Genomic DNA, 25,691 nt, shown 5'->3' with positions numbered 1-25,691 from the left:
TTCAATAGAAGCTGTAGAATGGGAGGCGTCAAATAGACTGGGATGGAGGAGGACCGTGCGCAGCTGTTTTGGCCTCAGGCGGTGTGGTGCTGCTGTGAGTTTTTAGTAGTAGTAGTAGTAGTAGTTTTTTGTGTTTTCCTCGTATATTTTTAGGTGAGTTTTTTTTTTTTTATGTTGATAAAAGCTTCAGGATGTGAAGCCGAAATATCCGGATTTTCATTATTATTTGTGTACTATTTTTTTTACTGTCTTATTAAAAAAAAAATCTTCCCATTTTTGCATGTTTTCATTGTAATTAAAGTTACTACTACTACTACTAACAACTCACCGCAGCACCAAGCCGCCAAAGGCCAACACAGCTACGCACGCTCCTCCTCCATTCCAATCTATTCAAAGCCTCCCTTTTTACACCCACCCATGAAGTTCCCATTTGCTTTAAAAATTTCTTTATGATGTCCTCCCACCCCAGACGAGGACGACCTGCTTTCCGTTTAGCCCTAGACGGTTGGCCGAAAAGAACAATCTTCGGCAATCTGTCATCCTTCATCCGCAAAACGTGCCCTAGCCACCTCAACCTTTCCTTCATTATAGCCCTAGAGAGCGGTATTGAACCACATTTTTCGTATAGCCTATTGTTTGAAATACGGTCAGTGAGCCGGGTACCCAGAACAATCCTTAACGATATCCTCAACGATAATTAAAGTTTGAGGTTTGTCAATATTAGATTAACCCTTTGTTGCGTTTCCCTCAGGAGCCACAAATTTCAAAATTTTTTATTATCAAAACTAGACAAGCTAACCCTTCGGGGTTTGTGTCATTGTGTAATAATCAACGAGGTCTATTTCCAGTATTTATATTAGTTTATGATCGTCCGCTCTTGGGTGATGTTAATTAAAAAAAGTTTTTCCAAAAAATAAGTTTTTCAAAGAAAAGTAAAGAACTCCATTAAATCAAAAATGAGATAAAATAATCTACCAAGCGTGAAACTACCACAAATTAGCATAGATAAACAAATGAAACCTAAAACGAACAGAAATTACAATAAATAACCGAGTGAAACTCAAAACGAGCAGAAATTAACATGAGTAGGGCTCAAAACCCTTATTCCATCCCAAGGCTAGAACATAATTTGCACTTTACTGAACAAAATATAAATATTTTTACTTTTATAACTTTAATAAATCAAATAATATTAACATTTTGATGAATAAATATCAGTATATGCATATTAAACTGACAATACAAATTCATTTGTATTTTTTTCAGTAGAGTGCAAATTATGTTCTGGCCTTGGGAAGGCTTAGGGGTTTTGAGCCCTATTCATGTTAATTTCTGCTTGTTTTTAGTTTGACTCGGTTATTTATTGTAATTTCTGTTCGTTTTGGGTCAGTTTATCTTTCAACCGGACCTTTCAACTACTTTGAACAAAATGGCTATCTCAAAATTTTGATCGGATGTGTCTTGATAAATGGTGGGCGTGGAAGGTGTTTTAGTTGCCTTTCAATCACCTTTGACTATTAAAAAGGGCGTTAACTATTTCAATTTCCAATCAAATGAGCCCTTTTTGAAGTTTCTACAACAACGCTTTTTATAAGAACCTTATATACCCCCAGGGCATGACTTACGACTCTTGCCCTGAGAGCTATAGGGGGGGGTGTCATCCTTTCTAAAATATGCTAAAAAATATGATTTCCAGAACTTTCTACTACGTCAAACAAAATAGCTATCTCAAAATTGTCATTTGGATGTGTTTGGGGAAATGGTGGGCGTGGAAGGGGTCTTAGTTGCCTTCCAATCACTTTCGGCTATTAAAAAGGGCACTAGCCATTCTTATTTCCAATCGAATGAGCCCTTTTCGCAGTTTCTGCGACAACTCCTTTGATACGAAGTGTCCTGGTTCGGGGAAAAAAAAATTCCATACGAAGTCCCCAAAAATGTTTGGGGGAATGTTGGGCGTGAGAGGGAGTTAGTTTATTGCCAATTACCTTCAACTATTAAAAAAGGCACTAGCCTTTTGTATTTCCAGTCGAATGAGCCCTTTTTCATGTTTTTACGACAACGCTTTCTATAAAGATCTTACATGCCCCCAGGGTATAACTTACTACCCTTACCCTGAAGACTGTGGAGGGAGTGTCCAGCTGAAAGATATAATTTCCGAACTCAAAATTGTGACTGGATGTTTTTGGGGAAATGGTGGGCGTGGAAGGGGCGTTAGTTGCACGTCAATCACTTTCGACTATTAAAAGGGCACTAGCCATTTCAATTTACAATCGAATGAGCCCTTTTTAAAGTTTCTACGACAACGCTTTCTATCCAAACCTTATATGCCCCCAGGGCATAACTCACAACCGTCGCCCTGAGGGCTGGGAGGAGCGGGGGGGGGGGGTTGTCATCCTCAAAGACCTAATTTCCAGACCTTTTAACTACGTAAACAAAATGGCTATCTCAAAATTTTGATTGGATGTGATAGGGAAAATGGTGGGCGTGTGAGGGGTGTTAGTTGCCTTCCAATCGTTTTCAATTATGAAAAAGGGCAATGGCCCTTTCGATTTCCAATCGGCTGAACTTTTTTTTGAAGTTTCTACGACAACACTTTCTTTAAAAATCTTATATGCCCCCGGGGCATAACTTGAAACCCCTGCCCTGAGGGCTGTGGGGGAGTGTCCTCCTCAAAAAGATAATTTCTATTTGAAAATCAACTACGCTGAACAAAATGGTAATCTCAAAATTTTGATTGGATGTGTTTGGGGAAATGGTGGGTGTGAAAGGGGTGTTAATTGCCTTCCAAGCACTTTCGACTATTAAAAAGGGCACAAGCCACTCCAATTTCAATCGAATGAGCCCTTTTCGAAGTTTCTACGAAAACTTTTTCGATACGAATTGCCCTGATTTAAAGAAAAAAAACAAAAAAAAACAATACATTGTGCCAATATCGTTCTTTACTTAGGCAGCGCGATTGCGCTGCCTATGATAATCACGGTCAAAGTAAGTACATTTTGCATCCTTGCATTTTACCGATAGGTGGCATATATTTTTGTAATTGACAAAGTAATCATTTGTTCTAGAGTTTTTATTTCTCTGGCCTGGTTGAGAATAAGGTCTGAATATTCTAATGATGTGTTATTTGCATCGATAGATTGAAAAACAAGGGAAGGGCGGGACCCTAAGAATCGTGGTTTCTAGAGGAACCATTCGTCAGATATTGGAATTTTTCAAGCTACTGAACGTAAATTAAGTGTGATATGCTAAGACAATTCGTAACCACGGTTTTTACGCCACTATGTCATAATTTCTGATGGTTCGACCATCCTAAACAATATTTTTAGCTCTGAGGAACCATCCATAACAGCTTGAGCATGGGACTGCCAATGTCAATAGTAAAATACTGAACTTTCTGTAATTAAATTAAAATTCCCCTGGTCAATTCCATCCTTGCTGAACATACCCCATGGGATCCTTAGCCTACTTTCATTTGAAAAAAAAAACTTTTTTTTATTTAATTCCTGATCGTATTTTCCAACTTTGTTCAAAAATCTTTCCCTCTTTGGAAAATCTTTTCTAAAAATCCCCCCCCCCCTCACAATGGAAAATTTCCCGCACTGAGGATTTCCCCTTATAAAATTCCTCCCGCAACAATTTATCACTGTATTTTCCCACCTTAAGGGGGACTCAAGGCAGAGTCACCCCACCCGGCCCCACTACATCAACCACTGTATGACATCGTCATTGCATCTATAAATTATTGTTTTTTTTTTCAGATACCCATGGCTGGCAATGTAACGAAAAACTAGCGGAAATAGACAATTAAGCAACACTAGAACTTTTTACTCAGACGTTATTGTAAGTTTGTATTGTCCATGTGCTTATTTTTATCGTTCGAGTAAAGCGTTCATGCCACTGTTGTTATGGATTGGTTCTGTAATAATTTGTCTAGTGTTTCCCATTAGTCATGTATTTTTTCAGATGAATTTGTGCAGCCGAATGAAAGCAGATGAGAAGAAACTGTGCAAAAATGAAGACACTGGTCTGAAAATTCCCTATTAATTAGCAAGGCAATTTTACAACAAATTAACAATTAATTTAAAACTTGTATCATACGATCCATAAAAGTTAAGGTTTCCTCTAATTCCAAATGTCATGAACAAGTCAAAGACGACAAGATGAATGTGTGAACCGACCTTAACCTTAATTACTTCAAGCTTCTAGAAACCTACATCCAGGGGAAATCCAAATGAGATTGCAAAATTGAATGGCCCTCTTTCAATCTGGCAGTAATTCATCCTGTACCTGTCTTGGCAAACGTCTATAAAACATCTACTATGATCAGAAGCATACAAAAAAGTATTGCGTACAGGTGGGTATAGAAATTAAGACAAGGATGCATATATGCACATATACACAAGCAACAAGTCATAAGAACCATCGTAGACATTGTCTGCCAATAACGTTTTAACCTTTACCATTAAATGAATTGAATGACAATTATCTTTGTACGCTTCTATAAGCAGGTGGGCTTGGAATGAGGTGGTTTTTGGCCAGTATTCCAAATTTTTCTACAATTCCCTGCCTTTCTACAAATAATTTACTTACCTTCTACATTGTTCCTGAATTATCCCACAACATTTTAATAACTCGCCTCCCCCAAAAAAAAGAATGTTACCATTATCTCCTCCTACAACTTTTTTCTTAAATGTTATAACCTATTTGACTAACTCAAAACACAAATAATGTTGTACTCAATGTTATCTTCATGAAATTAGCTATTATATTATGCGCCATGAAAAAATAAATTGTGGAGGTTCTTACCATTTTTGAAAGTCCTTTGGTAATGCAGTCTGCAAAGAAATAACAGAAAATAACTCATGGTAATACTTGGCAGTCACGTGTTTGAGATATCGACATAGATTTAGAAAATTGAAAAAAAGGATGTCTGCACACAATTTACCCAGAACATTCTGTTTTATGTTTGCCAGGAGTTTAGGCATCATTAGAAAGTAGAAGAAAAAAAATTTCTCTAATTGTGTTACGTCTTCTACATTTATTAATTATTTTTAGTTATTAACTCTGCCCTTTACTTTATTTAAATAGAAATGAAATTTCAAGAATTGCAAATTGATTATGACCATTAGAATATTTATTTAACATTTTGTACCCTTAAAATTTCTGTGCCCGGGGCAAGTACCCCCTCTGTCCATCCCTTAAAACTGTATTTGCTCTACAGAATTAAGTTATTGATATTTATCTGAATTACACTCCAAAATTAAGTTCCTGAATATGTACATGGAAGCAGGATCATACCGGCTGCAAGGAAATAAAGAAAAACTCTTTTTTCTTTACTAATTGTTTCCCTATTATCGATGGTACCATCAGTTACCAATTAACGGGTGTATATCAGGTAGCAATTACCAATTAACGGGTTGTCCTAGCTATGCATCAACAGTGATTTCCTAAGACAACTTTGCTTCAGTAGATAATGCTGGCCATTACATTTTTTTTCTGTTAATTTTTAACTTTTCTTTTACAACATAATTTAAAATATTTATGAGAAGTTGATGTAAAACAAAACCTGGTATAAAATAACGACATCTGAAACAAATTTTTGCGTTTGTGCCTGGAAGAAGGATCGTGCTCATATAGCCCATCCTTATGTGATTAAAAAGTAAGTAAGTAAATAAGTATGACCGCACTAAACCCTTATGCTCCAAACCGGCGGTGCTGATATCCGTGTCGTGGCCCTTCAGCCAGGAAGTGCAATGGGGGTTTGGGGCCTGTCACCTTGTGCTTTCGCACACCCTTCCTGCTTACCTTCCCCAGGCTTCTCCATGTACCCATTTAGAACTGGATCGACTCTGGCTGAACTAACAGAGTCACTCCACTGACCTCTACCCCAGACCAAATAACTGGCCACGCCAGGAATATAACACGTGGCCCTCGAATAAAGGATTTCTAACCCAGGGCGCCAACGACTTGGCAAGGACGGCTCAAAAGGTGATTGCCTTAAACGATTAACCCCTTAAAACAAACAATATTCATCTAGCTGCTTTAGAAATAAAGCTTTGATTCTGTCTCACAATTTTATTTTTTTAAACAATAGAAAACTTTAGCGTAAAGACCGTGGAGTTGAGGAGGGGACCGCCCCTTTCATATACGGAATAATTTCTGTTCGTTTTAAGTCTTAATATCGCTCCTTACTTTCAGTTCAAAAAACTTATTTTTTTAATTTAATTTCTGAACATTTTTGAATTAATGCAGCTTTGATTTTTGCTCACCGTACATGAATAATTAAAACGAAATTTACATATTAATTTTACTTTTTTTGGCTAAATAGCTTTCTCGAATTTTTTTTCTGACTTAACTTACGAATTAACTTACGTAACGAACTTCTATATTCGTATGTTTTTATTACGTATATTAAGGAGTTCGTCCCCCAAGTCAATACCTCACTCTTTACGCTAAAGTTCAAATTTTGTTCGAATCACAAACCCCTGAATCACGAAGGCCGGTTAATTAGAATAGATAGCTCTTTTGAAAGTACTAAAAAAAACTTAAGCGTAAAGAGCGAAGTATTGACTTGGGGGCGAGCTACTCATTTACATAATAATTTCGGTTCGTTTTAAGTTTTAATGTTGCTCCTTACTTGCAGTCGGAAAAAATTGTCTTTTTTATTTAACTTCTGATCGTTTTTTAAATAATGCTGGGAAAACCGACGCCCCCTTCATAGAAACGTCCCTTCGCCCAAGGAAATATTGTCCTTGGAAAGATCCTCCCCCGTAGCCCCATCTGACCCTCCCCCCCCACAAAAAATCCCTTCTGAAATCGTCTGTAAAAAAAAAAAAAAAAGTTCATAACTCGCAGCCCTTCCCTCGGTAACTGTTGGGCATTAAGTTATCCTCAAAGACATATTTACTAGATTTTCGACTGTGTTGAACAAAATGGATATCTCAAAATTTTGACTGGGTGACTTCGAGAGAAAAATGAGTGTGGGAGGGGGCCATGTTGCCCTCCAATTTTTTTGGTCAGTTAATAAAGGTACTAAAATTTTTAATTTCCGTTTGAATGAGCCCTCTCACGATATTCTATGACTACTGGATCAATACGATCACCCCTGAAAAAAAAAACAAATAAACACGCATCCGTGATCTTTCATCTGGCAAAAAATACAAAATTCCACATTTTATCAGATAGGAGCTTGAAACTTTTAAAGTATGGGTCTCTGATACGTTGAATCTGATAGTGTGATCATCATTTAAGTTCTATGACTTTTAGGGGTTGTTTCCCCCTGTTTTCGAAAATAAGGCAAATTTTCTCAGGCGCGTAACTTTTGATGGCTAAGACTAAACTTGATAAAACTTATATATTTGAAATCAGTATAAAGATATAATTCTTTTGATGTATCTGTAGGTATCAAAATTCCTTTTTAGAGTTTCGGTTACTATCGAGCCGGGTCGCTCCTTACTTACAGTTCATTACCACGAACTGCTTGAAAGTTTGACTCTGTCTCACAAATTTATTTTTTAAACAATAAAAAACTTTAGCGTAAAGAGCGAGGCGTTGAGGAGGGGACAGCTTCTTTAATATATGAAATAGTTTCTATTCGTTTTAAGTTTCAATGTCACTCTTACTTTCAGTTAAAAAAAAAACCTTTTTTTATTTAATTTGAGAAAAAGGGATACTAAGGGAGAATTACTCCCAAATATCTGCAGAAATATTTTAGTGTGGACTTAGAGATTAGCTATATATGGAACTATTAGGTGAGCCGGATTATTTCACACTATTGGCATTTTTTTTTTTTTTTTTGCAATAAATATACTATCATGTTATATGTTTAGCTGGACTCTGGTAGAAGAGAGGGGGATGAAACAATTTTTGAAACCTCCCTGGCTATTCTCACAGTTTTTGTTGTGGCTATGATGCAATTTAATATTGAGTTTTCTATTCAGTTACCTCCTCACCGTCACTGTTACTGTATACTAATACTCCTATTAAATACTTACTGCAAAACCAAACCACTTGAGGCCAACACAGCGGCACACGCTCCTTTTCCATCTCAATTTATTCTAAGCCTCCCTCTTTGCACCGGCATAAGAGGTACTAAATTCCCTCAAATCCTTCCTTATGACCTCCCCTGCTCAATCCGGGGACGACCTGCTATTCGTTTAGCCCTAGATGGATGGTTCAAAAGGTCGATCCTTTACAATCTGTCATCCTTCATCCGAAGAACGTGTCCTACTCATCTCAATCTGTCTCTTAGTATAACCCTAGAAAGTGGAACAGAACAACATTTTTCGTACAGCTTACAGTTTGAAATACGCTCAGCCAGACGGGTACCCAAAACGATCCTTAGACGTTTCCTCTAGAAACCCTCCTCCGTCTTTTGGAGCGCTCAAGTTTCAGAATCATACTTGATCACTATCATCATTGTAGCTTCCATTATTCTAATATTGGTTCACAGACTTATTTTCCTATTCTCAATATCTTTTTTCAACTATAGAAGAACACCCTGGGTCTAGGTTATTCTATTTTTCATATTTTCACTACATTTATCATCAGTACTAGTGATACTACCTATGTAAGTAAAGCTATCCACTTAATCGATATTCTCGACTTATGTATTTGAAATCAGCATAAAAATCTGATTCTTTTGATGTATCTATTGGCATCAAAATTCCGTTTTTTAGAGTTTCCGTTACTATTGAGCCGGGTCTCTCCTCACTTACAGTTCGTTACCACGAGTTGAAAAAATTTCTTGCAGAATACAATATAACATATTTATGCAAGGTTTGATGTAAACAAAACCTAATATAGGCCTATTTGATATAGTGATGATGTTATCAGTCTCATATAATCTCAGTTTATTACGAGATTTAACGTCACTATAAGGTAAATGTGTATATTTTGAGCTTAACTTTTTCCCGTAACGGTGTTATGTCGGACGCAGAAAATACTATCATTGATTCATTCCTAAGTCATTTCTCAGGGGACAGGGGTTTGGACAATTCCTACTGGAATACAACTCCTAGATTTTCATTCGGAAAAGCTCCCAATAACATTAAATCGTACGCTTTAGAGACATAAGCATTCGAGTAGCTCACGGGGGCATCTCGATCTTTTATGTCATATACGAGGGCAAATTGAATTTGTTGAACCAAGGAAGTTTATCTTGCAATAATTGTTTATTTTGAAAAAAAAAATGACCCATTAAGTGCTATATCTAGACTTGAACGCATAATAAAAGATATGCAATAAAGGAGAACCTGGAAAATAGTTTTTTTTTTTTCAAATTCAAGGTTTTTTTGTGGCGTGAACTCCGGAGGTACTTCTTATCCTTCCTGATTTTTCTTCTGCTAGTCAATTCGTCTGGCTCTGCACAGTACTTCTAGTTTTATTTTCTACTTTTTCTCTTGTCAAGATAAATACCTTCAGAAATAGATCCAATCATAAAAATAACGGAATTAAAAGGAGCGTTTGTAATTATTTGTACCAATAGGTACATCAAAAGAATCAGATTTTTATGGTGATTTCAAATATATAAGCTACATCAAGTTTAGTCTTACCCATAAAAAAGTTAAATGCTTGAGAAAATTTGCTTTCTTTTCGGAAAAAGGGGGAAGCACCCCCTAAACGTTATAGAACTTTAATGAAAATCACACCATCAGAATCAGTGTATTAGAGAACCTAGAGAGCTATAGACGTTTCAAGTTCCTATCTGCAAAAATGTGGAATTTTGTATATTTCGCCAGAAGAAAGATCACGGATACGTGTTTATTTAATTTTTTTCCAGGGGCTATTGTATCGACCCAGTGGTTCAAGAATATCGCAGGAGTGCTCGTTCGAATGGAAATTACAAGTTCTAGTGTCCTTTTTAAGTGATAAAAAAATTGGAGGGCAACTAGGCCCCCTGTCGAGCTCATTTCTCCCCAAAGTCACCCACAGTCCCCGGGGGAAGGTCTGCAAGTTATGAACTTCGCCCAATGTTTACATATATTATTGGTTATTGGAAAGTATACAGAAATTTTCAGGGGATCTTTTTCTGGTCGTTGAGGGGAGGGTTACGTGAGAGGATCTTTATATGGAGGAGTTTTTCATGGGGGAAAAGACATTGCTATGAAGGGGGCGCCGGATTTTTCAGCATTATTTAAAAACTTTCAGAAATTAAATATAAAAAAAGTTTTTTAATTGAAAGTAAGGAGCAACATCAACAATTACAACGAATAGAAATTATTACGTATGTGATTGGGTTCGCCCCCTAGTCATTACCTTGCTCTTTACACTAAAGTTTGTTTGTGCTTTCATCAGAGCTATTTATTCCAATTAACGGCCTTTGTGATTAAGGGGTCATTCATAAAGAATTGGAACAAAATTTGAACTTTAGCTTAAAGAGCGAGGTATTGACTAGGGCGTAAACCCCCTGATGTAACGTAATAAAATATACGAATATAGAAGTTCAAAATTTCGAGAAAGCCATTTAGCCAAAAAAAATAAAGTCAATATACAAGTTTTGTCTTAATTATTCATGTATGATGAGCCAAAATGAAAGCTGCATTAATTCAAAAACTTTCAGAAATTAAATGAAAAAGAGAAAATTTTTAACTGAAAGTAAGGAGCGACATTAAAACTGAAAACGAACAGAAATTATTCCGTATATGAAAGGGGCTGTCCCCTCCTCAACGCCTCCCTCTTTAAGCTAAAATTTGACTCTGTTCTCACAACTTTTTTTTTTTTAAACAATAAAAACTTTAGCGCAAAGAGCGAGGCGTTGAGGAGGGGACAGCCCCTTTTATATACGGAATAATTTTTTTCGTTTTAAGTTTTAATGTCGCTCCTTACTTTCAGCTAAAAAAAACTTGTTTTTTTTCTTTATTTGCTTAAATAAAGCGGCAGCTATATCATGCAAATCTTTACCGAACAAATTTGCAGATACCGCAGCTACTGTGTATGTTAACCTTGATATTTAATAGGTATCTCAACAGGTCCTCTAAAAAAGCTCTTTTGGTTTGTGAAAATCAGGATGCTCTTAGGAACCATGTTTGTACGGCTTGTGGAATTTCAAATATGATCAAACAAACAAGCGGATTTTCTTCTGTCTGCTAGGTAGGCATTTGGCCTTGGGCTGTTTTATGTTGATTTTTTTTTTCAAACCCTACCCACCACTTCACCTTTGGAAAACAAAGAAATGACAATATATTTTTTTTATTTAGAAGTAGGTTCACTGATGTGTATTTTTCTTTTTGGCAGAAAACGATCATGTAAAATATTGATCATAGAATATCAAAAGAGGATTCATTCAAGCTAAGTTCAAAATTTATAAGCAAATTTCACAGATCGAAATTGAATTTAACAGGCTCACTTTTCGAGGGGTTATACCCGATTTACGGAACAGTAGACGCCGACTTACAGCAAACAGTTTTTTCGTACCATTTTGTAGCACAAAACAACAATTTTGGCTCGAACTGCTTTAATAGCTTTCGGAGGGAAAATTCTGAGATAGCCAATCGACTTAAAATTGTTGAAATAATATCTATTCAGTTTATTGGTTTCAGAAGCTATACAGCTATCTGATGAACGTTATAGCAAATAATTTTTGAGATGTTTTGATAATTTTTATATAATAATAAATTTTTTATTATTATTAGAATAATTTTTAATTATTTAATTAATTATTTTAAATATTTATTTAATTATTATTAACATTTTATTATTATAATTTATTATTAATTATTTAATGATTAATATTTATAATTTAGTTATTGTATAATTAATTTAATAAATAATAAAACTATTAGAATAATTTTTGAGCAAATATTTTAACAGAGTTAAAGGGTCTAAACCCCCAAACAGTGCAGATTTTAGATGCAGATTTTCAAACATACTTGAGCCTTTAGATAAATATTAACGGCGAAGAGTTTTAATTTCTCTTGATTTGAGTTAATATTTTTTTTTTACTAAGTCTGTAACAAGACCCAATATTGGTGCTGTAGGGTGACAGTTTCCCAATTATAGCAGAAGTATCTGAAGCGCAATATTAAAAATTACATTCTTAATATTGTCTGCACAGAAAACAGAATGGCGTGGGGGGGGGGCTTCTCCTACGAAATGATCAAACAGTTCGTGGTATCGAACTGTAAGTAAAGAGTGGCGCGGCTCAATAGTAACAGAGACTCTAAAAAACGGAATTTTGATACCAATACAAATATAAAAAGAATTAGCCTATTATTCTGAATTCAAATATATAAGGTTCATCAAGTTTAGTCCTACCTATCAAAATTTACACGCCTCAGAAAAATTGCCGGATTTTTAAAAAAAGGGGGAACACTCCCTAAAAGTCATAGAACCTTAATGAAAATCACACCATTAGATTCAGCACATCAGAATATCTTAATGTAGAGGTTTCAAGCTCCTATCGGCCAAAATGTGAAATTTTGTATTTTTGTCAGAAGAAAGATCAGGGATGCAAATTTTTTTTTTTTTAAGGGGTGATTGTATAGAATCAGTAGTTCTAAAACAACGATAGAGGGAGTAGAATGTATCTATGGAATTTGCTTAAAGCTCTACACCTTTTCAAAGAAAGTCAGTACTCCCTCACATGGTATACACTACAGTTTGACATGCACATTGTAAAAAGCGAGCAGTACGAGCGGCGAGTCACCGCTGGCTCCTAAAATCTAGCTTGTTACAAAACCGCGCTTAATCTTGACGTTTTCAAACATACTTGGTTTCGATAAAACAAATCTATGTCACGTAGTATAAGTGGGGATTCCCCACCGGGACCTGAAATCTGTCTCGATACACAAGCTTGTTACATCTCTATGTTTTCCACCAGAATGGTTTTTGAGGCAAGATCCATTTTTTAGAGCCAATCAGAGAGGTAGTGGAGGTTACTCCACATACGATAACTTGATTGGTGATTGGATACAAATAAAAAGGAGTGATTTTCATTCGTCATTGAGATTTTGTATATAATGGCCATGCATTACGATTAAATTTCCATAATGTTTTAACATACCATGGATAATACATTAAATATTATTGACTTGGAAGCTATGGATACATCGATCTATAATGTGAGTTCAGTTTACTAAATTTTCTTAATTTATTTCCAAATAAAATCATTTTACCACCCCTCTAGTAAATTCAAATTCAGGGGCATAGCCCCCCTCAACAATACAAACTCTACAATCTAATGATTATAGTCGCTAGACAACGTAAAATACGCTCTTTTTTCCATTATGTAAACCCTCATCTTCCCCCCCCCCTCTGTTTACAAGTTTAATTCATTAGAAATAGTTCTTTTCGTTCAAAAAATGTCATTTTCCCCTTCATGCTTTTAAAATGTGCTTTCTTTATCGGCTTAAATAGAACCATCTGTGTTTATAATCCTTGTTACAAAAAGGGGCGATTTCAAAACAATATTAGCATGCGCCTTATCTAAATTATGAAAACAAAGGAATGGAAATGCGTAATTCAAGACACGTTGACAAAGATTTTGTTTTTTGGCCAAATTAGACGAGAGAATCTATTTTCAATTGTATTTGATGAAAGCAAATGAATTTCACAGATGATTAAGAGGCTTTTATAAAAATATATGGCGGGGAAGGGGGGGGGCAATGTATCAATTCTAACACCTTCGTTGTAAGGGGAAAAACAAACTTTTTCTTCGCATAAAAAGTAAGGGGGAGGGGGATTCTTTATGCAGACACGTATACCCTTTGACAAGAAAACTAATGTGGTCATTCCGACACGCAACACTGAAGTTTAGTGTTTGGTTAGCTTTTAATTATACCATATTTATGGCAGACTATTTTTAGATCTATAGGGTCTTATAAAAATCTTTCACTAATTTCCTTTCTTCTATGATATTAATAGGATGTCAGATAGGAACGGAAACGATTAAACGCTACTTACAGATTTCACGCAAAATTTTTATACGGGGGGGGGGGGAGGGGCAATGTATCAATTCTAACACCTTCGTTGTAAGGTGAAAAAACAAACTATTTCTTCGCATGGAAAGTAAGGGGGGGTTCTTTGTGCAGACACGTATACCCTTTCACAAGAAAACTAATGTGGTCATTCCGACACGCAACACTGAAGTTTAGTGTTTGGTTAGCTTTTAATTATATCATATTTATGGCAGACTATTTTTAGATCTATAGGCTTTTGTAAAAATCTTTCACTACTTTCCTTTCTTCTATGATATTAATAGGATTTCATATAGGAACGGAGACGATTAAACGCTACTTACAGATTTCACGCAAAGTGTTTATACGGGGGGGAAGGGGCAATGTATCAATTCTAACACCTTCGTTGTAAGGTGAAAAAACAAAATATTTCTTCGCATGAAAAGTAAGGGGGGGGGGTTCTTTGTGCAGACGCGTATACCCTTTGACAAGAAAACTAATGTGCTCATTCCGACACGCACCACTGAAGTTTAGTATTTGGTTAGCTTTTAATTATATCATATTTATGGCTGACTATTTTAAGATCTATAGGCTTTTATAAAAATCTTTCACTAATTTTCTTTTCTTCTATGATATTAATGGGATGTCAGATAGGAACGGAAACGAATAAACGCGACTTATATATTTCACGCAAAGTGTTTATACAGGGGGGAAGGGGGCAATGTATCAATTCTAACCCCTTCGTTGTAAGATGAAAAAACAAACTATTTCTTCGCATGAAAAGTAAGGGAGAATGGGGGATTCTTTGTGCAGACACGTATACCCTTTGACAAGAAAACTAATATGGTCATTCTGACACGGAATACTGAAGTTGAGTCTTTGGTTGCCTTTTAATTATATCATACTTATGGCTGACTATTTTTAGATCTATATTTTAAATCATGTATTGGATTTGATGCAGCGGAGGTAGTAATTTTTTTTCTTCTGTAAAAAGGGGAATCGTTTTTCCATACTAAATTTTTTCTTCTTTTTAAGGAAAATTTTGAAGAGTCCGTACCTCCCCCTAAAAAGAGAGCTAAGGCTAATGGTGATACTGTAATGCAACAACTGGAGATAGCCGTGCCATTCAGGACCACACGAACACAATCTGGTCAAAAACTGAAGATAATGGGTAGCTGCTCACACGATGGTGAACCCCGATGGCTCATCTGTACAAGCCAGTGGCATCGCCGCCGCATCTATGCAAGAAACCGATATCACCCACCCATTTATCCCCCATCATGCTTTGCCAGGACCATCCGGCAAACAAGTGCAGTCTTAATTTGTAAATGTAAGCATTTTTTACCTAATGCACTTTACGTTATTGCTATTAAAAATAGTAGATTTGTAAAAAACGGATAGATTTGTAGGAAAAGGAATCTGCTTCTAGTCTGATCACTATTTCTTATGGATGGCTAGATTTGTAGGAAAAAAAAGAGTCAGTTTTTTTTAATTAGCTATTAAGACAATTATTGAGTTGATTTTTTTTACCGTATTTTATTACTATGAGTCAAACGTTGCGATGTGTGTGCACGTGTGTGCACATTTGTGTGTGAACGTGTGTGTGTGTGTGTGTGTGTATGTGTGTGAGTGTGTGTGCGTGTGTGCTATTAACAAAATTTGTACTTTATTATGCACCTGTTTTATAAATAATACTAGAAGCAAATATTTGTCATTTATTATGCATTTGTTTGATAAACGCGAATCCAATTAAGAAAAAAACAACATTAACGGATAGATTTGTAGGAAAAGGAATCTACTTCTATTCTGATAGCTATTTGTCATGACAATTATTGAGTTGATTTTCTTTTTTACCGTATTTTATTGCTATTAGTCAAACGTTGCGATGTGTGTGCGCGTGTGTGTGTGTGTGTGTGTGTGTGTGTGTGAACGTGCTTGTCTGGGCGTGTTGTGTGTGTGTGAGCATGTACGTGTGTTAGTGTGAATGTGTGTGAACGTGTGTGCAAGTGTGCGTGTGCGTATGTGTGTGTGCGCATGTACGTGTGTGTGTGTGTGAACGTGTGTCTGTGAACGTGTGCGTGTGTGCTATCAACAAAATTTGTAATTTATTATGCACTTGTTTAATAAATAATGCTATAAGCAAAAATTTGTAATTTTTTATGCATTTGTTTTATAAATAATGCTATAAACAAAAATTTGTAATTTATTATGCATTTGTTTGATAAATATGAATCCAATTAAGAAAAAAAACAACATTTATTTGATAAATCATATGAATACAAATCCGACTAAGAAAAAAAAATAAATAATGTGTTATAATTGTTATAAAACTTTCCTCAAAGAAAAAAAACTCCATCCATTCATTTTTAGTTTCAAGAGGAAGCTACGAAAACAACTGCCTTCCCTGGCCCAGGACTTAAAAATATCATGGGTAATTTTCCCCTCTCGCCGGGTGAGGTTAGTCAAGGTACGTCATTTAGTATCCTCCTGGATTTTCAAATTAAAACTGAAAAAATGAATAGCCTTATGCAAATTGTTGGATTTAATGTTTCCGGGGACATTTTTGACGATGACTTTACTATTAGTGAATTGGGTCCTGTGCAAATAGGTACAGGACATGAAAATAGTGTCGCGTCCACGGAACTACATGACTTTTATCTGTTAGAGTCTGCTCTAGGTCACTTGCAAACACATAGGGTAGATTTTAATCCCCCCAAGGAAAACCTGGTTGACGGGGGTGTCATTTTAACAGACCCTATAAATGTTCTTCATACCTACATCGACCAAATTGAGCACTTATTGAGATTCAGATTCAGAAATGGGGGGGGGGGTCAGGAGGGGATGAAAGCATCGGTAAATCAAAAAGTTTATTTACAAAAGGGGACATCTGGAGACATTTTTTATTTTCATTTTTCAACTGGCAATCAAACTTTTTACCCTGGTCTAAATGAATTTGAGGGTAACTTTTTCAATTGGGTCAATAAATTAATATCGACTTTGGACACATTTAACGTGAGGGGAAGTGGGTCCAACATTTTATACATTGAACACATGGATCTGAATTTCAGTAGATTTAAAAAAAAACTTTATTTTAAGAGGGGTGGGTAGTAGTCGACGAATAAAATGCCACCGAGATTTGTCGGCTACAGGAGGGGTTCAGGGTTTCAATTTTGACACGGGGCTGCAATGCTTTAAATATGCATTTTTAGCAGCAGCTCATAAAACATTGAAAAATGATTCAACAATGAAAATTCTCGACAGACTTGCACGTAACGGTGCAGACAATTTCCCTAAAGTAAATTTTGATTGTTAGACGGAAAGTATCCGGTGTCCTTAAAAGAAATAACCATATTTGAAAAAGCAAACGAAAATCTTGGGTTGGGGGTGGTTGTTCTCCAGTATGACACAGAATTTATAAATGGGGCAAAGAAACCAAATAAAACAGGTATTTTATATTCAGTTAGGACACCGTTGGTAGATAATTATAAAAATTGGGTTTGGGTTATCTATGAGCCTCCCAAAGATGTAAACTCCTATGGTCATTTTTTCCCCGTTACGGCAATAAGTCGACTCTTATCTCAAGGCACGAAGAAAGAGGAATGTCACTATTGCCCCATGTGCCTTTCCTCATTTAGATCTGAACGAACATTCTCAGATCACATGAGATATTGCAAAATTCATGGCAATCAAAGAATACAAATGCCGGCAGAAGGCAAAGATACTTTACAATTTAAAAACTTCCAAAATTCCCTGCTACAGGTTGACAAAGTATCTTTGGATTGTGAATCAAGACTGGTGGAGATATCAGACCCATCAAGGCCAAATATAGTCAAGGAACACAAACTAGTAGCGCGTTCCTATGCGCATGCCCGTCGCGATTCCAATAATAAAATGCAGCTGGAAGAGTTTTTTTTGGCTATGGATGAGAAGGGTAGCATGGAGAAGTTATTGGTGTCTTTAATAAAAACAGCGAACGATGCAATTTCACGATTGCATCGCACCAACTACCCAATGTCATTATCAGATAAGGAGCAACTGACGCTAGAAAAGGGGACAATTTGTTGGGTTTGTAGGGGTGCTCTTGCCCCAAAAGACGCTGTCCAGGATCACAATCATCTTATTGACCCCAATTCAACGGGGAACAATAACTTTCGTGGGTGGGCTCACAATTCATGTAATTTAAAAATTAAACAGCAACTCTTTCTTCCGGTTTTTATACATAATTCTAACTACGATCTTAAGTATGTGCTACCACCAATGGCACAACTTCAAAGAAATGGAACAGTGCATGATGCATGGCTGATAGACAGCTTTTCCTACGAAATCATTCCTAAATCATCGGAAAAGTTGCTTGTTTTGGAATTTAAGCGGAGATATGTTGAAGACGACATTGAGTACACGAATAAAATTCACTTTTTAGATTCCTACAGTTTTTTCCCCAAATCATTGAGCGAATTAATTCAAGTGCAGAAAACCCATGACGGATGCAATGCTTTCCCCCTTCTCAATCAACAATTTCCAAATGATTTATATGATTATCCTTATGATTATATCCTTATGATTATTACTATTCCATGTCAAGATTCGCAAAGGAAACGATTCCATCGATCAAATAGTTTTACGACAGTCTACACGATCCTAGGTGCACCCCTGGTAAACAGTTTTGCTAAAAAAGTTGGGACTGGAAGACGATGTGAAAATGGATTTGACTACTGTAAGATGTATTTGTTGAGTGATGTGTTAACTTTGTTAGACATTATGTGTAAAAATAAGGACAAAATCTACGGAGAACTTAAACTTGATAAAGGACATAATTTTTAATATCCTCATCTGGTAATAAACCTCACCCTGAAACTTAGCGAGAAACATATTGGACCAATCACTGACATTAATAAACACATGCTGATCGAGATGTCAATGAGGAGTGAATATATTTTTCACAGGGGATCGTATCTTGGAAACTGATCCAACTGGAGAGAAGACGGGGACAAAATCAGATGCAGTTTTCCTTGATATGAGTTCTCTCTACCCCTCGGCCATGTCCCATTATGCGCTACCACGCGATGACTATAAATGGCTCAATAGCCCTCAAGCTCCCCATTTCCCCAACATTGACAGTGTTGAGGAGAATACACCGGTTGAATGGTTTTTTGAAATTGATGGGCAGATACCAGTTGAAGTTCAGGACACATCAAAGGATTTTGTTTTTACATACATCCATAGACTTGTGACTAGGGATTCCTTTAGCCCCCGCAACAAACATTTGGTCAGGGTGGATGGATTGCATCGGTCACCTTCAAAACAAAAACTTATTGCTGACCTTCTTCCGAAAAAAATAATGTTGTACATCATGTGTTTTTAAAATGGATGTGCAACAACGGTTTCAACGTCACAAAGGTTCACAGAGCCCTCAAGTTTAGTCAAAAACCATATCTGAAAACGTTTGTTTACACTTTTGTCAAGAAACGTTCTGAATCGCAGAGAAAAGCCGAAAAACAAAATTTATAAGCTCATTTTAAATTCGGCTTTTGGTAAAATGTGCGAGAGTGTTCTCAATAGGAATCGTTGTGACGTCGTGACCGATCCCGAACAATGTGCTCGAATTATTGCCAATCCATATTACACTTCCTTCACAATCATTGGCCCGGACATGGTACTATTGAATAGAAAAAAAGAAGCATTGTCCTGAATAAAAATATTGCTGCAGGCAGTGCGATCTTGGAGATGTCTAAAAAGCTATGTTGAAATTCTACTACTATGTGGCTAGGGTACAGTGGCCGGAGAAGGGGCAAGTAGGGGTCTGCTACGGGGACACATATTCTCTACTGCTAAAAGTAAAAACCCCAAACCTAATTGATGATTTGGCGCACGGTGAAATCATCAGCTCGTGGATGGACTATAACAATTGGAGTGGGCTTTACCAAGAGCTAGTGAAACGTCGGTCACCAAATAAGATTTTTTTTTTTTAATCAGTAACTTTGAGCGACATGATTTCCCATGGTAATTTTTTAAGTCCAAAGGTGTACTTTATACAGAAAGACGACGAGAAAATCATGAAACATTGCAAAGGAGTACCCGTGCGCTATATGGATAAGAATTTGGACATGGACATCAATAGGAATTGTTTTATTGAAAATACAATTCCACGAGCAAAATTGCTGGCAACTCGTTCACTAAACTACAGGAACTTCACTTTAAATATAGAAAAAATTGCCATGAGTACCATTTCCGACAAGGTCTATATTTGTCAAGACGGTGTGACTACCCTCCCCCTGGGGCACTATTTAACTTCCGACCGTGCCGAATGTATTAGACATAGAGAAAGTCTCGGTTTGAGTAAAGTCAAATAAATATTTCCCAAAACCTTGGGGGGGGGGACTCACGGCATAGGGAGGGGGCCTTGCGGCCCGGGGGGGGGGCGCCGCCACTACCAAAGTTATTTTTTTTAATTTTTGACTTATAGCAGATTTTTGTGCTTTTGTAAATATACATGTTACATTCAAATTAAAAAAGTGATGTTATTACAAGTGTATTTTTTCATTAGATGTTGTATTTTTTATAAATAAAGTATATTTATCAAAGTGCTTTTACTAGTGCATTTTTTAAAATAAATGTTTTTTTATTATAAATTAAAAAAAAGTGTATTTTTCTTTGGTTTCTGTAAAGTGCTGTTTATAATACAAGAAATATGATTCCTTATTGATTTTGTTCTTGTCATTATTATTCTTGAACGGACTAGTAGTAGCGAAGATAATTTCTTAAACCACATTGACCTGACATCACATAAAGAAAGAAAAACGAGCAAAAATGGGGTTTTTATAGGCCAAATGACGATACTGAAAAAACAAAGCGAATATTTTGAGAGGACAAACGCCTCTCTTCTTCATCGCGAAACTAAACGATGTATCAATAAAAGCCAAAAATTAAAAGAATTAAAACCAACTACCTAACAACCATAAAAGCGATTTATTCGCCAATATCCGTGATTTGCACAAAATCCAAAAAAACATGAACTGCCATCGACGGATACTAGCGAGCAACTGATAAATGAAAGGAATCAATTCATTCACTCGAAAAAATAAACCGACCCTGCAATTAAATAAGTTGTAAAACTATGTCGTTTGATTTTGGATTTTAATTAAGGCATTTCTTGCACACACCCTTTGAGACCTAAGGGGTTGTTCATGTGTTTGATTAGATGACTGGGAAAGTGGTTCAAGGTTTATGTCAGGGATTACTAACGTATCGGCTTCTCTTTTGAGAAAACCGAAATATGACTCGTTTATTCTTAAATCACGGGAATCTCTGTTTAAAGCTAGACCTAAATGTTGGTATTTATAAATTTCAACAGCTTCTCTGTAGTGCTGGACAATACCTTTATCATGCGAAATAAGACTAGCTTGACTAAACAAAATAGTATGGTCTGGTTTTTCAAAAATGTGCTCTGCAAGGGCAGAGTCAAAATTTTCTGGTTTTTTCCGCTTTTTAAGTGTATTATTAATTGAACTAGAATGTTGGGTTAATCTATCTGTTAGTCACTGATTTGTTCTTCCGATATACCAAAGACCACACGAACAAGGAATTCTATAGACACCGGAGTTTTCACCTATCGGAATAGGGTCTTTACCTTGATAAATTTGGGACCTGATAGTTTTTCTGGGTCTATAATAAGTGTAAATGTTATTTTTCCTTAGATTTTTTGAAATGTGGTCTGAAATCCCTTTAATGTATGGGAGACCAAGATAAACTGAATTTTTCCTTTGATTTGTGTTTTCTGTGGAACTATCTGATAATCTTTTAAAGCGTTTTGTAATTACAGAATTTATTAAACTAATTGGATAACCATTCCCAAATAATGTATCTCTAAGGTGGTTGAGTTCTAAATCCAAGAAACGTGTTGAACAAACTTTCAATGCTCTATCAACTAGAGAAGTGACAACTCCTCTTTTCACAGCAGGAGAATGATTGGAGGAATAACTTAAGTAACGGTCATTATGTGTGGGTTTTCTATAGACACTAAACTCGAAACACGAATAATTTCGGTGCACCAGAACATCTAAGAAAGGAAGACACCTCTCTGTCTCTGATTCCTGAGTTAATTTCAGTTTTGGATCCAAGGAATTGAGCAAGTGAAGAAAAGAACTTAGAGACTCGTCACCATGCTCCCATAAATAAAATATGTCATCTTTAAAACGAACCCAAAATTCAGGTTTACAAGAACTTTGCAAAATAGCCCTTTCTTCAAGGTCTTCCATGAAAATATCAGCCTGTATTGGAGAAACGGGGGCACCCATGGAGACCCCATATTTCTGTCTATTAAAAATGCCTCTGTAATGGAAATAAAAAAAAGTTTTGTTACAAAGGGCTGTAAGCGAAAGAAGTGTCTGATTCGAAAGAGTAGAATTTTCTGATATAGATGGGTTAGAATTAAGTTTTTGCTCCAAAAACAGTTCGGCCTTTTGAGGATCACAATTGGTATACATTGAATCTGTATCAAAACTGCCAATTCTTGTGTTTGGTTTAACCGAAACTTGCTTTACCTTGGAAACAAAATCAGGGGAATTTTTAATATAGGATTTTTTAGCCTGAATTAGTGGGCGAAATATCACTGATAAGAATTTCACTATTTTTGTTGTAGGAGAATTAAAAGAAGAAACAATGGGTCGAAGTGGATTACCGGGCTTATGAACTTTAGGAAGACCATAAAAGCGAGGGGACGTGCATCCGCGTGGGTAAAACCTTTTGTACAACTGATCTGTAATTTCACCTTTTCCTTTTAGATAAGAAAGCTCTTTTCGGACTTCCTGTACAAATTTTTCTGTGGGATCGGTAGCTAATTGTTCATATGTGGTAGAATCATTTAAAATTTCTCTGATTTTTTTGTCGTAATCATCTGAATCTAATACAACAACAGTATTGCCTTTATCGGCTTTCGTAATAATCCTGGAATGATATTTTTTTAATGCGTGTAAGACCAAGTGTTTATTTTTACTAAATTTTTTTAAATTTCGATTATCAATAGAAGGCGAATCCAACGAAGTTTCAAGAAATTTCGCTCTAACCTCAGCAATCTCTCCAATATCCGCACGAGTCATAAAAAGCACCTTCTGTGTTCGCGATAATTTCACTATAAGGTATTTTCGAAGGGGTTATCGAAAATTTAAATCCTTTCGATAGAACCTGATTTTGCTCTGTTGTAAGGGGCGTGGAGCTGAGATTTATCACAGCAGGACCAGGAAACGCATTTGGGACAAAAGGTGGATTATTAGAGAGTTTTTCCAACTTTAAACGGTGTAATTTTTCAGAAAGTCTTTGTCTAGAAATCCTAAAATCTTGCTGAAAAGAATTTTCAGCAATAGCCTTAATTTGATGAAAATCAGCATAAGAAAGCGTACATAATATTTCTTGCTCAAGCCTGAAAATATCCTGATTTAACCGGTAGTGCTTGCTTTTGCAGTCACTAATAACATGATTTAAAATACCAAACTCTATACGTTCTGTAAATTGCCGTTAGTTACGTGTGTTTAAGTGAAGTGAATGTCGCAATGACTTGGGTAAAATACAGTTCATTTTATAATTATGAAGAAAATACTGTGGGTTAATCAAATTAGCTTTTTTTTCTCACAATAGATATGAACGTAGTGACAACATTGGTTGAATGCTCCCCATAAGCATGACGAAGATAATTTCTTAAACCACATTGGCCTGACATCACATAAAGAAAGAAAAACGAGCAAAAATGGGTTTTTTATAGGCCAAATGACGATACTGAAAAAACAAAGTGAATATTTCGAGAGAACAAACTCCTCTCTTCTTCAGTGCGAAACGAAACGATGTATCAATAAAAACCAAAAATTAAAATAATTAAAACCAACTACCCAACAACCATAAAAGCGAGTTATTTGCCTATATCCGCGATTTGCACAAAATCCAAAAAAACATGAACTGCCATCGACGGATACTAGTGAGCAACTGATAAATGAAAGGAATCAATTCATTCACTCGAAAAAACAAAACGAACCAGCAATTAAATAAGTTGGAAAACTATGTCGTTTGATTTTGGATTTTAATTAAGACATTTCTTGCAGACACCCTTTGAGACCTAAGGGGTTGTTCACGTGTTTGATTAGATTACTGGGAAAGTGGTTCAAGGTTTATTTCAGGGATTACTAACGTATCGGCTTCTCTTTTGAGAAAAACGAAATATGACTAGTTTATTCTTAAATCACCGGAATCTCTGTTTTAATCTTTACCTAAATGTTGGAATTTATAAATTTCAACAGCTTCTCTGTAGTGCTGGACAATACCGTTATCAGGCGAAATAAGACTAGCTTGACTAAACAAAATAGTATGGTCTGGTTTTTCAAAAATGTGCTCTGCAAGGGCAGAGTCAAAATTTTCTGGTTTTTTCCGCTTTTTAAGCGTATTATTAATTGAACTAGAATGCTGGGTTAATCTATCTGTTAGTCGCTGATTTGTTCTTCCGATATACCAAAGACCACACGAACAAGGAATTCTGTAGACACCGGAGTTTTCACCTATCGGTATAGGGTCTTTACCTTGATAAATTTGGGACCTGATAGTTTTTCTGGGTCTATAATAAGTGTAAATGTTATTTTTCCTTAGATTTTTTGAAATGTGGTCTGAAATCCCTTTAATGTATGGGAGACCAAGATAAACTGAATTTTTCCTTTGATTTGTGTTTTCTGTGGAACTATCTGATAATCTTTTAAAGCGTTTTGTAATTACAGAATTTATTAAACTAATTGGATAACCATTCCCAAATAAAATATCTCTAAGGTGGTTGAGTTCTAAATCCAAGAAACGTGTTGAACAGACTTTCAATACTCTATCAACTAGAGAAGTGACAACTCCTCTTTTCACAGCAGGAGAATGATTGGAGGAATAACTTAAGTAACGGTCATTATGTGTGGGTTTTCTATATACACTAAACTCGAAACACGAATCATTTCGGTGCACCAGAACATCTAAGAAAGGTCCCAAATTTATCAAGGTAAAGACCCTATACCGATAGGTGAAAACTCCGGTGTCTACAGAATTCCTTGTTCGTGTGGTCTTTGGTATATCGGAAGAACAAATCAGCGACTAACAGATAGATTAACCCAGCATTCTAGTTCAATTAATAATACACTTAAAAAGCGGAAAAAACCAGAAAATTTTGACTCTGCCCTTGCAGAGCACATTTTTGAAAAACCAGACCATACTATTTTGTTTAGTCAAGCTAGTCTTATTTCGCATGATAAAGGTATTGTCCAGCACTACAGAGAAGCTGTTGAAATTTATAAATACCAACATTTCGGTCTAGCTTTAAACAGAGATTCCGGTGATTTAAGAATAAACGAGTCATATTTCGGTTTTCTCAAAAGAGAAGCCGATACGTTAGTAATCCCTGAAATAAACCTTGAACCACTTTCCCAGTCATCTAATCACACACGTGAACAACCCCTTAGGTCTCAAAGGGTGTCTGCAAGAAATGCCTTAATTAAAATCCGAAATCAAATGACATAGTTTTCCAACTTATTTAATTGCTGGTTTGTTTTGTTTTTTCGAGTGAATGAATTGATTCCTTTCATTTATCAGTTGCTCGCTAGTATCCGTCGATGGCAGTTCATATTTTTTTGGATTTTGTGCAAATCGCGGATATTGGCGAATAACTCGCTTTTATGGTTGTTAGGTAGTTGGTTTTAATTCTTTCTATTTTTTGCTTTTATTGATACATCATTTCGTTTCGCGATGAAGGAGAGAGGTGTGTTTAAAATAGAAAAAATAGCTTTG

The sequence above is a fragment of the Artemia sp. Qi Xiang Cuo genome, chromosome 13, assembly GCF_049724085.1.
Source record: "Artemia sp. Qi Xiang Cuo chromosome 13, ASM4972408v1, whole genome shotgun sequence".
In the NCBI taxonomy this organism is placed as follows: domain Eukaryota; kingdom Metazoa; phylum Arthropoda; class Branchiopoda; order Anostraca; family Artemiidae; genus Artemia; species Artemia sp. Qi Xiang Cuo.
Note: the sequence above shows the minus strand (reverse complement) of the source record.